Source organism: Aquarana catesbeiana, linkage group LG06 (assembly GCF_042186555.1).
Source record: "Aquarana catesbeiana isolate 2022-GZ linkage group LG06, ASM4218655v1, whole genome shotgun sequence".
Classification (NCBI taxonomy): Eukaryota; Metazoa; Chordata; class Amphibia; order Anura; family Ranidae; genus Aquarana; species Aquarana catesbeiana.
Genome location: NC_133329.1, coordinates 14,662,355 through 14,678,862, shown reverse-complemented (window position 1 = coordinate 14,678,862; position 16,508 = coordinate 14,662,355). Strand labels below are relative to the sequence as shown.

At 45.7% G+C, this 16,508-nt stretch overlaps 1 protein-coding gene and 1 long non-coding RNA gene across 3 annotated transcripts in view; both read left to right on the top strand.

The window, feature by feature from the left end:
• Window positions 1-16,508, top strand: part of LOC141148167 (uncharacterized) — a 113,083-nt gene that overhangs the window by 56,614 nt on the left and 39,961 nt on the right. The gene's annotated exons all lie outside the window — the stretch shown is intronic.
• LOC141147507 (uncharacterized) overlaps window positions 1-16,508 on the top strand; it is a 48,813-nt gene that overhangs the window by 30,239 nt on the left and 2,066 nt on the right. The gene's annotated exons all lie outside the window — the stretch shown is intronic.

Sequence of the window (16,508 nt, the reverse complement as noted above, 5' to 3'; positions counted from 1 at the left end):
CACGGATCTCGGTAAATGGCCGCTAATCGCGGCCGTTTACCATGTGATCGCTCCGTCAAATGATGGAGCGATCACATGTACACAAACCGGCGTCATGTCATGACACAGGTTCCTCTCCTCCCCTCCTGTGTACCGATCGGTACACTGTGAGCGGAGAGGGGGATGGATGGATGGTAGCAGCGCTGTGGGCTGCATCTGTAGTGCCCTCAGCGCTGCACAGTGACAACTGCCATCCATCCATCCATGCTCAGCCATCCCTCACTACTCTGCAATGCCCTGCAATGCTGTGTAATACTCTGCAATGCTGTGCAATACTCTGCAATGCTCCACAATACTCTGCAATGCCCCACAATACTCTGCAATGCCCCACAATACTCTGCATTGCCCCACAATACTCTGCATTGCCCCACAATACTCTGCATTGCCCCACAATACTCTGCATTGCCCCACAATAGGGATGAGCTTCGTGTTCAAGTCGAACCCATGTTCGTGTGGCGCGTCACGGCCCATAATTCACTGCGGCATCGCAGTGCATTGCTGGCTGATGATTGGCCAAGCATGCACTATGACCCGCATGCTTGGCCAATCACAGCGCCACCTGAACAGAGAGCCGTAATTGGCCAAAGCCAAGGAGGCTTTAGCCAATTATGGCTCAGGGGATTTAGTACACGCCCCACACTATATAAGGCCGCCTGCCGGCGTTCATTGAGAGAGAGAGAGAGAGACAGACAGTGACATTTGATTTGCGTTAGATAGATTAGGCAGAACAGTCAGTTAGTTAGCTGCGCTTACAGTGTATTGTGTATATATATATATGCATCCCAGGTGTTGCATATATATATATATATATATATATATATATACACTGTATTCAGTTTAGCTAGATCCGTTCCTGTTATCTTCCTACTGACAGGCAGGCTTGTCTTGTTACAGTATATAAAGCTACCTGAAGAAAATTGCTGGTGTTTTTTTGATCCTATTAGTACCACAGTCAGGCAGCTAGACTATTTACAGTTAGTGCAGTGCGTCCTGCTCACAGTGTTCAGCTAAACCTACAAGTTAGTGGGGTGCATCCTGCTCACAGTGTTCAGCTAAACCTACAAGTTAGTGGGGTGCATCCTGCTCACAGTGTTCAGCTAGATCCGTTCCTGCTATCTTCTTACTGACAGGCAGGCTTGTCTTGTTACAGTATATACAGCTACCTGAAGAAAATTGCTGGTGTTCTTTTGATCCTATTAGTACCAGAGTCAGGCAGCTAGACTATTTACAGTTAGTGCAGTGCGTCCTGCTCACAGTGTTCAGATAAACCTACAAGTTAGTGGGATGCGTCCTGCTCACAGTGTTCAGCTAAACCTACAAGTTAGTGGGGTGCGTCCTGCTCACCGTGTTCAGCTAAACCTACAAGTTAGTGGGATGACCAAGCCGTCCTCATCCTCCTCATCCTCTCTCACCCATGACCAGGGTACTTTGTCTGGCAAAGCAGCGGGATCTTCCCTCGGCTCAATGTCATCAGTGACTCCTTCCCTAGCCCCACCATGTCCTCCTGAGGAGTCCCTCGAACTGTTTGACCACAGTGTTGGGTACATGCTCCAGGAGGATGCCCAGCGTTTGGAAGGCTCTGATGATGATACTGAGCTCCATGAAGGCAGTAACATGAGCACGGACAGAGGGGGTGCCCAAGAAGGACAGCAATCTGGCAGTCATGCTCCCCCTGCTGCAGCATACTGCCAGGTTTGCTCCAGTGATGAGGAGGGAGGGGATGATGAGGTCACTGACTCAACGTGGGTGCCTGATAGGAGAGAGGAGGAGGAGGCGGCACATCACCAACGAGGCAGGATACCCTCCAGGGGCCAGCCTAAGGGAAGCACATTGACTGCATCACACCCCAAAGCTCCACATGTGCAGGGCGCTGCAGTCTCTGTGTGTTATTCAAAAAGTTCTTTGGTGTGGGCCTTTTTTGAGACAAGTGCATCAGATCGCACCGCTGCTATTTGCAACATATGTCTCAAGCGTATCTCGCGTGGCCAAAACATCTCCCGCTTGGGTACCACATGCTTGACCAGACATATGTTGACCTGCCATGAAGTTCGTTGGCAAGCGTATCTAAAAGACCCACACCAAAGAACAAAGAGGACTTCTCCTTGCTCCTCATCAGCTGAGATCTCCAACCCCACTATACCTTCAGTCCTCTCTGAGACCTGCACTGAGAGGAATGAAGGTGTAGAATTAGGTGTGTCACAGCCAAGTACTTGTGGGCAATCTGCTTTTGGTACACCGACATCAGATTATACCAGGCAAATTTCCCTGCCCCAGCTGCTGCACCCCCGAAAGAAGTTTGCTCCCAACCATCCACAAGCCCAGCGGTTGAATGCTAGCTTGGCAAAATTGCTAGCACTTCAACTGCTGCCTTTTCAGTTGGTAGACTCTGCCCCCTTCCGTGAGTTTGTGGAATGTGTGGTTCCTCAGTGGCAGGTACCCAAACGCCACTTTTTCTCACGGAAGGCGATTCTGGCTCTCTACCGGCATGTGGAAGGCAATGTCCATGCCTCGCTGGACAGGGCGGTCAGCGGTAAGGTGCATATTACCGCTGACTCATGGTCCAGCAGGCAAGGACAGGGACGTTACCTAAGTTTCACGGCACATTGGGTGACTCTGCTGGCAACTGGGAAGGATGCAGGACAAGGTGCAGTAGTGTTGGAGGTTGTTCCGCCACCACGCCTCCAAAATGCTAATGATTGTGACACACATCTCTCCTCCACCCCCTCCTCTTCTTCTTCCTCCATGGCCTCTTCCTGTGCTTTGTCCTCGGAACCAGCAGTGCTCCGTAGCCGTTCAAGGGGCTACGCAAGTACGCAGGCCAAAAGATGCCATGCGGTGCTTGAGCTGGTGTGCTTGGGGGACAGGAGCCACACTGGGGCAGAGGTTCTGTCAGCTCTGCAGGGGCAGGTTCAGAGGTGGTTGACGCCACGTCAACTTAAGGCAGGAATGGTGGTTTGCGACAATGGCACCAACCTCCTCTCTGCCCTCCGACAGGGACAAATGACCCATGTGCCCTGTTTGGCTCATGTCCTTAACTTGGTGGTGCAGCAGTTCTTGGGCAGGTACCTGGGCTTACAGGATGTCCTGGGTCAGGCCAGGAAAGTCTGTGTGCATTTCCGCCGGTCATATAATGCCAGTGCTCGGATAACGGACCTCCAAAAGGAGTTTAACCTGCCCAAGAACCGCCTAATCTGTGACATGCCCACCAGGTGGAACTCAACGTTGGCCATGCTGCAGCGGCTGCACAGGCAGCAGAGGGCCATCAATGAGTACCTGTGCGACTATGGCACCAGGACAGGGTCAGGGGAGCTTGGTTTTTTTTCCCCACGCCAGTGGGCCATGATCAGGGATGCATGTCCTGTCACCATTTGAGGAGGCCACAAGGATGGTGAGCAGTGACAGTGCATGCATCAGTGACACTGTCCCCCTTGTCCACCTGTTGGAGCACACGCTGCGTGGAATAATGGACAGGGCACTTGAGGCAGAACAGAGGCAGAAGAGGAGGACTTCCTTAGCTCTCAAGGCCCCCTTTATCCAGACAGTGTTCCTGCGTGCCCGCTGATCACACAGGAAGAGGAGGAGGAGGAGGAAGATTGTGTCAGTATGGAGGTGGAGCCTGGCACTCAGCATCAGCAGCAGTCTTTAAGGGATCAGTTCCAAGAAACACATGGACTTGTACGTGGCTGGGAGGAGGTGGCTACGGACCATGTCGTCCTTAGTGACCCAGAGGACTCCGGACCGAATGCCTCAGCAAACCTACGCTGCATGGCCTCCCTGATCCTGCAAAGCCTGCGTAAGGATCCTCGTATTCGTGGTATCAAGGAGAAGGACCAATACTGGCTGGCAACCCTCCTTGATCCACGTTACAAGGGTAAGGTTGCGGACCTTATCTTGCCATCGCAGAGGGAGCAGAGGATGAAACATCTTCGGGAGGCCTTGCAGAAAGGTCTGTGCAATGCGTTCCCAGAGACTGGGAGGTTACAAACTCCTGTTTCTGGACAACGTGTTGCTGAGGCTTCGGTCAGTCAAAGAAGGAGCGGTGGAGAAGGTGGCCGTCTGACCGATGCGTTCAGACAATTTTTTGGTCCGCAGCCCCAAGGTATGATCGGTTCCAGCAACCATTGCCAGCGTCTGCATGGTGCAGGAATACCTAGGGGCAAGATCAGACTTGGACACCTTTCCCACCGAAAATCCTCTGGGTTACTGGGTCTTGAGGATGGATCACTGGCCAGAGCTTGCACAGTATGCAATTGAGCTACTGGCCTGTCCTGCATCCAGCGTTCTTTCCGAACGCACATTCAGTGCTGCTGGAGGCGTGGTAACCGATCACAGGGTGCGTCTGTCCGACTCGGTCGATCGACTGACCTTCATAAAAATGAATCAGTCTTGGATCACCACCAGCTACCAAGCACCTGATGCTGATGTAACCGAATAATTTTTTTTGAAATCTCAGATCCCTTCAAAGACTGCCTATGCTGATGCTGAGTGACTATCCCTGAGTAATTATCCTCTTCCTCCTCAATGATCACACTGATAGCTTGTAAGAACATTTTTGGTTCTTAGCGCACCAGTGCCTAAGGCCCAATTTTTCAGCCCCTGTTTAACAGGGGGGTGTAATTACAATTTTGATGCAATACTTTGCAGCAGGGCTCGTTCCTGTGTTCCAACTAGAGTGTCTGTGAGGGGTTGCAGTGTTGTGGCACCAGCACCAGTGCCTAAGGCCTAATTTTTCAGCCCCTGTTCAACAGGGGCATGTAATTACAATTCTTGATCTAATATTTCACAGCAGGGCCCATTTCTGCACCCACCAAGAGCGAGTGAGGACTTACAGTGTTGTGGCACCAGCACCACCACCACCAAAGGCCCAATTTTTCTGCCCCTGTTCAACAGGGGCATGTAATTACAATTCTTGATCTAATATTTCACAGCAGGGCCCTGTGAGGACTTACAGTGTTGTGGCCACAACAACACCTAAGGCCCAAATTTCTGCTGAGTATATAGGGCAGGCCCCTACTTTCAAACATCTAACTTACAAACGACTCCTACTTGCAAACGGAAGGAGACAACAGGAAGTGAGATGAAATCTACCCCTAGGAAGGGAAATTCTCTCCTGTAAGAGTTAATATGGGAAAAACATTTCTCCTTTCCACTGATGCTTTCCAATCCTTGTTCCACAAAAGACCCCAAATTTTCAAAAAGCATTTGTCATTGAGACAAAAAGTGAGGTGAAATCTTCTGAAGAGGAGGAAAGACAGCAAAACAAATGTCACAGGGGTGATAACGCTTCCCTATGTTTTCCAAAAAGCTTAAAAACGATTTTTTGGCTGGAGCTAAACACGTTAAAAATGTACCTGTTCAAAATTACAAACAGATTCTACTTATCAACAAACCTACAGTCCCTGTCTTGTTTGCACCGCCTGTATACTGCTGTTCAGAGTATATAGGGCCTGGTGGCCCCACACCTTTCCTTATTTTAATTTGGATGCGGGGTTCCGCTTAATATCCATACAAGACCCAAAGGGCCTGGTAATGGACTGGGGGGTACCCATGCCGTTTGTCTCACTGATTTTCATCCATATTGCCAGGACCCGACATTACATGATTATGCACTTTATTACATGTGTTTAATACATTGTTTAAGATCAACTATATATGCCCCATATATTCACATGGTCTTTCTTTGCACTTTATGATGGTCAACTGTTATTTAAATATATTAGCGCAGTTTCACATTTTCTTCTTTGGTTCCATTTATGTTCGTGTTTTAAATAGGAACTGCAGCTTTCTAATTTGTTTATACTTACCTATGCGCAGTTTTATCTTTTTTCTTTTGTGTGTGAGAAATAACCTGCTAATATGACAATTTTGTGAAAAAAAAAAGAAGAAAAAAAAACTTGATTTTGCAAAGAATTGTGGGAAAAAATTACAACTTCAAAAACTCACCATGCATCTTTCTAAATACCTTGGAATGTCTTCTTTCCAAAAAGGGGTCATTTGGGGGGTATTTGTACTTTTCTGGCATGTTAGGGTCTCAAGAAATGAGATAGGCTGTCAGTAATTCTGGTGTGATCAATTTTCAGATATTGGCACCATAGCTTTTGGACTCTATAACTTTCACAAAGACCAAATAATATCCACTGATTTGGGTTATTTTTACCAAAGATATGTAGCGGTATACATTTTGGCCAAAATATATGAAGAAAAATTACTAATTACTGTATATAAAATTTTATAACAGAAACGAAGAAAAATGCATTTTTTTTACAGATTTTTCGGGTCTTTTTTCTTTTATAGCACAAAAAATAAAGAACCCAGCGGTGATTAAATACCACCAAAAGAAAGCTCTATTTGTGTGAAAAAAAGGACAAAATTTTCATATAGATACAGTGTTGCATGACTGAGTAATTGTCATTCAAAATGTGAGTGCACCAAAAGCTGAAAATTGGTCTGGTTATTAAGGGGGTTTAAGTGCCTAGTGGTCAAGTGGATAAATATCGTACCTGGGGGGTGTCTATAGTTTGCCTGTAAAGTGGCGCATGTTTCCCGTGCTAAGAACAGTCCTTGCACAAAATTTAATTTTTAAAGGAAAAAAAGTCATTTAAAACTGCTTGCGGCTTTAACCGGTTCAATACAGGGCATTTTTACCCCCTTCCTTCCCAGACCAATTTTTAGTTTTCAGCGCTGTCGCACTTTAAACGACAATTGCGCAGACATGTGACGTTGTACCCAAACAAAATTGACGTCCTTTTTTTCCCCACAAATAAAGCTTTCTTTTGGTGGTATTTGATCACCTCTGCGGTTTTTATTTTTTGCGCTATAAACAAAAGAAGAGCGACAATTTTGAAAAAACACAATATTTTTTACTTTTTGCTATAATAAATATCCCAATTTTTTTTTTTTAAACACATTTTTTACTCAGTTTCGGCCGATACGTATTCTTCTACATATTTTTGGTAAAAAAAATCGCAATAAGCGTATATTGATTGGTTTGCGCAAAAATTATAGCGTCTACAAAATACGTGATAGATTTATGGCATTTAAAAAAAATATATATTTATTTATTTTTTTACTAGTAATAGCGGAGATCCTGATTTTTTTTCGTGACTGCGACATTAAGGAGGACACATCGGACACTTTTGACACATTTTTGGGACCATTCACATTTATACAGTGATCAATGCTATAAAATTGCATTGATTACTGTATAAATGTGACAGGCAGGGAAGGGGTTAACCACTAGGGGGACACAAGGGGTTAATTATGTTTCCTAAGGGAATGATTCTAACTGTAGGGGGCGGGGACGTACAAGGGGAGGAGACCTATCGGTGTTCCTCTGTACTGGGAAAACAGATCGGTCTCCTCTCAACTGACAGGACGTGCATCTGTGTGTTTACACACTCAGATCCACGGTCCGGCCCGGTTAACGGGCAATCGCGGGTGCCCAGCAGACATCGCTGCTGACCGGGCACACACACCGGGTGCGCTCCCTAGACGGCTGGGAAGCCCAGGCCGTCATATGACGTCCACCCAGGATGGGAGATCCCATCTGTGGATGTCATTTGACAATGGCCGGGTAGTGAGGTGGTTAATGTAATGTCGGGTCTTGCCAATATGGATGAAAATCAGTGAGACAAACAGCATGGGTACCCCCCAGTCCATTACCAATCCCTTTGGGTCTTGTATGGATATTAAGGGGAACCCCGCACCTAAATTAAAAAAAGGAAAGGCGTGTGGCCCCCAGACCCTATATACTCTGAACAGCAGTATACAGGCGGTGCAAATAAGAAAGGGACTGTAGGTTTGTTGTTAAGTAGAATCTGTTTGTAATTTTGAACTGGTACATTTTTAACGTGTTTAGCTCCAGCCAAAAAATCTATTTTAAGCTTTTTGGAAAACATTGGGAAGGGTTATCACCCCTGTGACATTTGTTTTGCTGTCTGTGCTCCTCTTCAGAAGATTTCACCTCATTTTTTGTCCCAATGACAAATGTTTTTTTAAAATGTGGGTTTTTTTGTGAAACAAGGATTGGTGATAAAGCATCAGTGGAAAGGAGAAAGGTTGTTCCCATATAAACTCTTACAGGAGAGAATTTCCCTTCCTAGGGGTAGATTTCATCTCATTTCCTGTTGTCTCCTTCCGTTTGCAAGTAGGAGTCATTTGTAAGTTGGATGTTTGAAAGTAGGGGCCTGCCCTATATACTCAGCAGAAATTTGGGCCTTAGGTGTTGTTGTGGCCACAACACTGTAAGCCCTCACAGGGCCCTGCTGTGAAATATTAGATCAAGAATTGTAAGTACATGCCCCTGTTAAACAGGGGCAAAAAAAATTGGGCCTTTGGTGGTGGTGCCACAACACTGTAAGTCCTCACTCGCTCTTGGTGGGTGCAGAAACAGGGCCTGCTGTGAAATATTAGATCAAAAATTGTAATTACATGCCCCTGTTGAACAGGGGCTGAAAAATTGGGCCTTAGGCACTGGTGCTGGTGCCACAACACTGCAACCCCTCACAGATACTCTAGTTGGAACGCAGGAACGAGCCCTACTGCAAAGTATTGCATCAAAAATTGTAATTACACCCCCCTGTTAAACAGGGGCTGAAAAATTGGGCCTTAGGCACTGGTGGTGGCGCCCAGAACCAAAAATGTTCTTACAAGCTATCAGCGTGATCATTGAGGAGGAAGAGGATAATTACTCAGGGATAGTCACTCAGCATCAGCATAGGCAGTCTTTGAAGGGATCTGAGATTTCAAAAAAAATTATTCGGTTACATCAGCATCAGGTGCTTGGTAGCTGGTGGTGATCCAAGACTGATTCATTTTTATGAAGGTCAGTCGATCGACCGAGTCGGTGGACAGACGCACCCTGTGATCGGTTACAAAGCCTCCAGCAGCACTGAATGTGCGTTCCAAAAGAACGCTGGATGCAGGACAGGCCAGTAGCTCAATTGTATACTGTGCAAGCTCTGGCCAGTGATCCATCCTCAAGACCCAGTAACCCAGAGGATTTTCGGTGGGAAAGGTGTCCAAGTCAGATCTTGCCCCTAGGTATTCCTGCACCATGTAAAACAGACGCTGGTGATAGTTGCTGTAACCGATCATACCTTGGGGCTGTGGACCAAAAAATTGTCTGAACGCATCGGTCAGACGGCCACCTTCTCCACCGCTCCTTCTTTGACTGACCGAAGCCTCAGCAACCCGTTGTCCAGAAACAGGAGTTTGTAACCTCCCAGTCTCTGGGAACGCGTTGCACAGACCTTTCTGCGAGGCCTCCCGAAGATGTTTCATCCTCTGCTCCCTCTGCGATGGCAAAATAAGGTCCGCAACCTTACCCTTGTAACGTGGATCAAGAAGGGTTGCCAGCCAGTATTGGTACTTCTCCTTGATACCACGAATACGAGGATCCTTACGCAGGCTTTGCAGGATCAGGGAGGCCATGCAGCGTAGGTTTGCTGAGGCATTCGGTCTGGAGTCCTCTGGATCACTAAGGACGACATGATCCGCAGCCACCTCCTCCCAGGCAAGTACAAGTCCATCTGTTTCTTGGGACTGATCCCTTAAAGACAGCTGCTGATGCTGAGTGCCAGGCTACACCTCCATACTGACACAATCCTCCTCCTTCTCGTCCTCGTCCTCTTCCTGTGTGATCGGCGGGCATTCAGGAACACTGTCTGGATAAAGGGGGCCTTGAGAGCTAAGGAAGTCCTCTTCCTCCCTCTGTTCTGCCTCAAGTGCCCTGTCCATTATTCCATGCAGCGTGTGCTCCAACAGGTGGACAAGGGGGACACTGTCACTGATGCATGCACTGTCACTGCTCACCATCCTCGTGGCCTCCTCAAATGGTGACAGGACAGTGCATGCATCCCTGATCATGGCCCAATGGCGTGGGGAAAAAAAAACAAGCTCCCCTGACCCTGACCTGGTGCCATAGTCGCACAGGTACTCATTGATGGCCCTCTGCTGCGTGTGCAGCCGCTGCAGCATGGCCAATGTTGAGTTCCACCTGGTGGGCATGTCACAGATTAGGCGGTTCTTGGGCAGGTTAAACTCCTTTTGGAGGTCCGCCAGCCGAGCACTGGCATTATATGACCGGCGGAAATGCACACAGACTTTCCTGGCCTGCCTCAGGACATCCTGTAAGCCCGGGTACCTGCCCAAGAACCCCTGCACCACCAAGTACGTGAGCCAAACAGGGACATGGGTCATTTGTCCCTGTCGGAGGGCAGAGAGGAGGTTGGTGCCATTGTCACAAACCACCATTCCTGCCTTAAGTTGGCATGGCGTCAACCACCTCTGAACCTGCCCCTGCAGAGCTGACAGAACCTCTGCCCCAGTGTGGCTCCTGTCCCCCAAGCACACCAAATCAAGCATGGCATGGCATCTTTTGGCCTGCATACTTGCGTAGCCCCTTTGAACGGCTACGGAGCACTGCTGGTTCCAAGGACAAAGCACAGGAAGAGGCCATGGAGGAAGAAGAAGAGGAGGGGGTGGAGGAGAGAGGTGTGTCACAATCATTAGTAGTGGCATTTTGGAGGCGTGGTGGCGTAACAACCTCCAACACTACTGCACCTTGTCCTGCATCCTTCCCAGCTGCCAGCAGAGTCACCCAATGCGCGTTGAAACTTAGGTAACATCCCTGTCCATGCCTGCTGGACCATGAGTCAGCAGTAATATGCACCTTACCGCTGACCGCCCTGTCCAGCGATGCCAAGACATTGCCTTCCACATGCCGGTCGAGAGCCTGAATCGCCTTCTGTGAGAAAAAGTGGCGTTTGGGTACCTGCCACTGAGGAACCGCACATTCCACAAACTCACGGAAGGGGACAGAGTCTACCAACTGAAAAGGCAGCAGTTGAAGTGCTAGCAATTTTGCCAAGCTAGCATTCAACCGCTGGGCGTGTGGATGGCTGGGAGCGAACTTCTTTCGGGGGTGCAGCAGCTGGGGCAGGGAAATTTGCCTGGTACAATCTGACGTCGGTGTACCAAAAGCAGATTGCCCACAAGTACTTGGCTGTGACACACCTAATTCTACACCTTCATTCCTCTCAGTGCAGGTCTCAGAGAGAACTGAAGGTATAGTGGGGTTGGAGATCTCAGCTGATGAGGAGCAAGAAGAGGTCCTCTTTGTTCTTTGTTGTGGGTCTTTTAAATACGCTTGCCAACGAACTGTATGGCAGGTCAACATATGTCTGGTCAAGCATGTGGTGCCCAAGCGGGAGATGTTTTGGCCATGCGAGATACGCTTGAGACACATGTTGCAAATAGCAGCGGTGCGATCTGATGCACTCGTCTCAAAAAAGGCCCACACAAAAGAACTTTTTGAATAACCCACAGAGACTGCAGCGCCCTGCACATGCAGAGCTTTGGGGTGTGATGCAGTCAGTGTGCTGCCCTTAGGATGGCCCCTGGAGGGCATCCTGCCTCATTGGTGATGTGCCGCCTCCTCCTCTCTCCTATCAGGCACCCACGTTGAGTCAGGGACCTCATCAACCCCTCCCTCCTCATCACTGGAGCATACCTGGCAGTATGCTGCAGCAGGGGGAGCATGACTGCCAGATTGCTGTCCTTCTTGGGCACCCCCTCTGTTCGTGCTCACGTTACTGCCTTCATCTAGCTCAGTATCATCATCAGAGCCTGGGCATCCTCCTGGAGCATGTATCCAACACTGTGGTCAAACAGTTCGAGGGACTCCTCAGGAGGACATGGTGGGGCTAGGGAAGGAGTCACTGATGACATTGAGCCGAGGGAAGAGGCCGCTGCTTTGCAGACAAAGTACCCTGAGCATGGGTGAGAGAGGATGAGGAGGATGAGGACGGCTAGGTCATCCACTCTACCAAGTCTTCCGCATGTTGCGGCTCAACACGGCCAGCTGCCGAAAAAAAAGGCCAAGCGTGTCCCACGGCCACGTGCTGATGAGGATGCATCGTCTCCACGACCAGCACTGTTGCCTCTAGACACAGAGCCTGCTTGCCCTCTTTTATTGGCTTGTGACTGTCTGCCTCTCCTTGTTGGCCTTCCAGACATACTAATGGCCTGTAGCTGCACTAAGCTGGGAGATATATATATATATATATATATATATATATATATATATATATATACACTGATACTGCAGCTAGCAAAATCAACTGCCTGCCTGCCTGTAGTATGAGAACACCACCAACTTTCTACAGGTAGCTTTAGCTGAACACTGTGCAGAGCTTGCAAAAAAAAAACTTGTGGCTTATTTTGCTGCCTGCGGTAGTGATAGGATCAGGAAAACACCACCAACCTTCTACAGGTAGCTTTAGCTGAACACTGTGCAGAGCTTGCAAAAAAATAACTTGTGGCTTATTTAGCTGCCTGCGGTAGTGATAGGATCAGGAAAACACCACCAACCTTCTACAGGTAGCTTTAGCTGAACACTGTGCAGAGCTTGCAAAAAAATAACTTGTGGCTTATTTAGCTGCCTGCGGTAGTGATAGGATCAGGAAAACACCACCAACCTTCTACAGGTAGCTTTAGCTGAACACTGTGCAGAGCTCGCAAAAAAATAACTTGTAGGTTTAGCTGAACACTGTGAGGAGGACGCACTACACTAACTTGTAGCTTTAGCTGAACACTGTGCAGAGGTCGCACTACACTAACTTGTAGTTTTAGCTGAACACTGTGAGGAGGACGCACTACACTAACTTGTAGCTTTAGCTGAACACTGTGCAGAGGTCACACTAAACTAACTTGTAGTTTTAGCTGAACACTGTGAGGTAGACGCACTACACTAACTTGTAGCTTTAGCTGAACACTGTGCAGAGGTCGCACTACACTAACTTGTAGTTTTAGCTGAACACTGTGAGGAGGACACACTACACCAACTTGTACCTTTAGCTGAACACTGTGAGGAGGACGCACTACACTAACTTGAAGCTTTAGCTGAACACTGTGAGGAGGACGCACTACCCTAACTTGTAGCTTTAGCTGAACACTGTGCACTACACTAACTTGTAGTTTTAGCTGAACACTGTGCAGAGGTCACACTAAACTAACTTGTAGCTTTAACTGAACACTGTGAGGAGGACGCACTACACTAAATGTAAATAGTCTAGCTGCCTGACTGTGGTACTAATAGGATCAAAAGAACACCAGCAATTTTCTTCAGGTAGCTGTAAATACTGTAACAAGACAAGCCTGCCTGTCAGTAGGAAGATAACAGGAACGGATCTAGCTAAACTGAATACAGTGTATATATATATATATATATATGCAACACCTGGGATGCATATATATATACACAATACACTTTAAGTGCAGCTAACTCACTGACTGTCCTGCCTAATCTAGCTAACTCAAATGAAATGACACTGTCTCTCTCTCTGTCTCTCTCTCTCTCTCAGCACGCCGGAACACACTACACAGGGCCGCCGTGCAGGCGTCCTTATATAGTGTGGGGCGTGTTCTAAACCCCCTGAGCCATAATTGGCCAAAGCCACCCTGGCTTTGGCCAATTTCAGCTCTCTCTACCGACGGCGCTGTGATTGGCCAAGCATGCGGGTCATAGTGCATGCTTGGCCAATCATCAGCCAGCAATGCACTGCGTTGCAGCAGTGAATTATGGGCCGTGACGTGCCACACGAATTTGGCGCGAATGGCTCATAACGTTTGCAATTCGGCGAACGATCGAACAGCCGATGTTCGAGTCGAACATGGATTCGGCTCGAACGTGAAGCTCATCCCTACATACAAGGTAACATTCTATCTATATATCTCGATGAACAAAAAACCTCAGTAGAATGTATACTTATACTAAAATCATCCAATATCAATATTACCGCTACTTTAAAAATAATGTCATGTACTAACTTTATAAAAATATTATTAATAATTACTTAAGAAACAACCCAAATCAAATAATTTGTTTTACTCATTAGGCGCCATAACAGATAATTCATGGATCCACCATAATTCTCTCTTGCTAAGCTCTCTAATGCCATTTTGGCCTCCTCCAATGTTTTTTCAGGGCTTCAATGCCCCAGAATTGCAACCCCCTATGGTCTTTATTCTGGACATTTTTAAAATGTAATGATAAATGATGTTTAATATTAGACATATGCACTGCCGAAAAATTGGTTTGTTTTCATTTCAAAATTCAAAATTCGGAAATTGAAAATTCAGAATTGGCAAATTCGGAAATTTGTAAATTCGAAATATGAAAATTCAGAAATTCAAAAATTTGAAAATCCGGAAATAAAAAAGGAAAAATCCGAAAATTAGAAAGAATGAAAATCCAAAAATCCAAAAATTCTAAATAATAACTAACTAATAATAACTAACTATTAAATTATAGGTATTGAAATTCCCTTTCAAATGTGTCTGTTAGTGAACAAAACAAATACAAAGTTACGAATTATCCAAAATAAAGAATGCCGCATCTAAATGGAACAAAACTAAATAATAATAATAATATGTTTTTTTCAATTATTATTATTATTATTATTATTATTATTATTATTATTATTATTGGTATTTATTGTTATTAATTCTTTATGTTCCATTCATTTAAATATGGCATTCGTTATTTTGGATAATTCGTAACTTTGGTTAAATACGTATTCGTTTCATTTACTAACAGCCAAATTTGAAAGGAAATTCCAATACCTATAATTTAATAGTTAGTAATAGTTAAGTTATTATTAGTTATTTATTAATTCAGATTTCTGAGTTTTTCGGGTTTTTGAATTTTCAGGTTTTTGTTCTTATTTTCGGATTTTCGTTCTTTTGAATTTTTGGATTTTCATTCTTACTTTTGGATTTTGGAATTTTCGAATTTCCGGATTTTCGAATTTCGAATTTCCTCATTTTCCAATTTCCGAATTTCCGAAATTTCGAATTATCGGATTTTCAAATTTCCGAATTTCCGAATTTTTGCGTTTCCGAATATTCAAATTTCCGATTTTTCGAATTTCCAAATTTCCGAATATTCGGAAAAATTCGGAAAATCGAAAATTCTGATATTTCTGAATTAACAAATTTGTCTAAATACGTTAAAAAATGAATTTGGAACTAAACGAACTGTATATGTCTATTTAATATATCCTGTACTAACATTATATACAGTGTATGTTTATGTATATGTCTTTTATTCTACCTTTTAGATGCCTTTTTTGTTCTGCCTATATAGATCATATCACATGGGCATTTGAGGGCATATACAACCCCCTTAGTATCTCAAGATATAAAGTCATTAATAGCATATGAATTTTGGTTTAACCACTTGCCGACCAGCCGCCGCAGTTTTACTGCGGCAGAATGGCACGGCTGGGCTAAACGACGTTACCTTGCGTCGCTTTACCTTTTGGCCACTAGGGGCATGCGCAGCGATGACCCCAGGTTCCCGCAGTCGCTCGTGACAGAGCTAGAACCTGGATCTGTGTGTGTAAACACACAGATCCCGGTTCACTCAGGGGAGAGGAGAGAGACCATGTGTTCATACTATGTATGAACACCGATCTCTCTCCTCCCCTAGACAGTTCCATCCCCCCACAGTTAGAACACATCTAGGGAACACACTTAACCCCTTGATCGCCCCCTAATGTTAACCCCTTCTCTGCCAGTGACATTTACACAGTAACCGGTGCATTTTTATAGCACTGATCGCTGTATAAATGTCACTGGTCCCAAAAATGTGTCAAAGGTGTCCAATTTGTCCGTCGCAATGTCGCAGTCCCAATAAAAATGTAGAAGAATATATAAACTGAGGAAAAAAATTAGTTTTTTTGATAAAAAATGTGGGGTATTTATTATAGCAAAAAGAAAAAGATAATGTGTTTTTTTTTTTCAAAATTGTCGCTCTTCTTTTGTTTATAGCGCAAAAAATAAAAACTGCAGAGGTGATCAAATACCACCAAAAGAAATCTCTATGTGTGGGGAAAAAAAGGACGTCAATTTTGTTTGGGTACAGCGTCGCACGACCGCGCAATTGTCAGTTAAAGCGATGCAGCGCCGAATCGCAAAAAAAAATGGCCCGGTCATTCAGCAGCCAAATCTTCCGGGGCTGAAAATGGTTAATAGGATATGATTTTTTGGTTTAAGGGATTAGTAAACTCTTTCCTTTTCATGATATTGTTCCGAACTTTTGTACAGCAAAACTTTTGTACAGCAATGACATCAGCCACATCCATAAAAAAAGGTGAAAATGAAATGTTTATGGATGTGGCAGATGTTATTGCTGTACAAAAGGAACAGGCGTATCCAATGAGGAAGGAGCAGGTAGCAAATAGGTGTGAGTGGGGCGTAGTCATATCCAACATGTGAAGAGCAGGCCTGCCGGACACAGCAGACAGAAATGACACTCAGTGCTCTGGATAGAGACAAGTACACACTATAGAGGGATATGCTTTGTTCATATTTCATGTCTGAGATTTACAACCACTTTAAAGAATTGGCTAATATGACAGCTGGGATGAGCACAACATGGTATATAGCCTGATATATGGGCACAC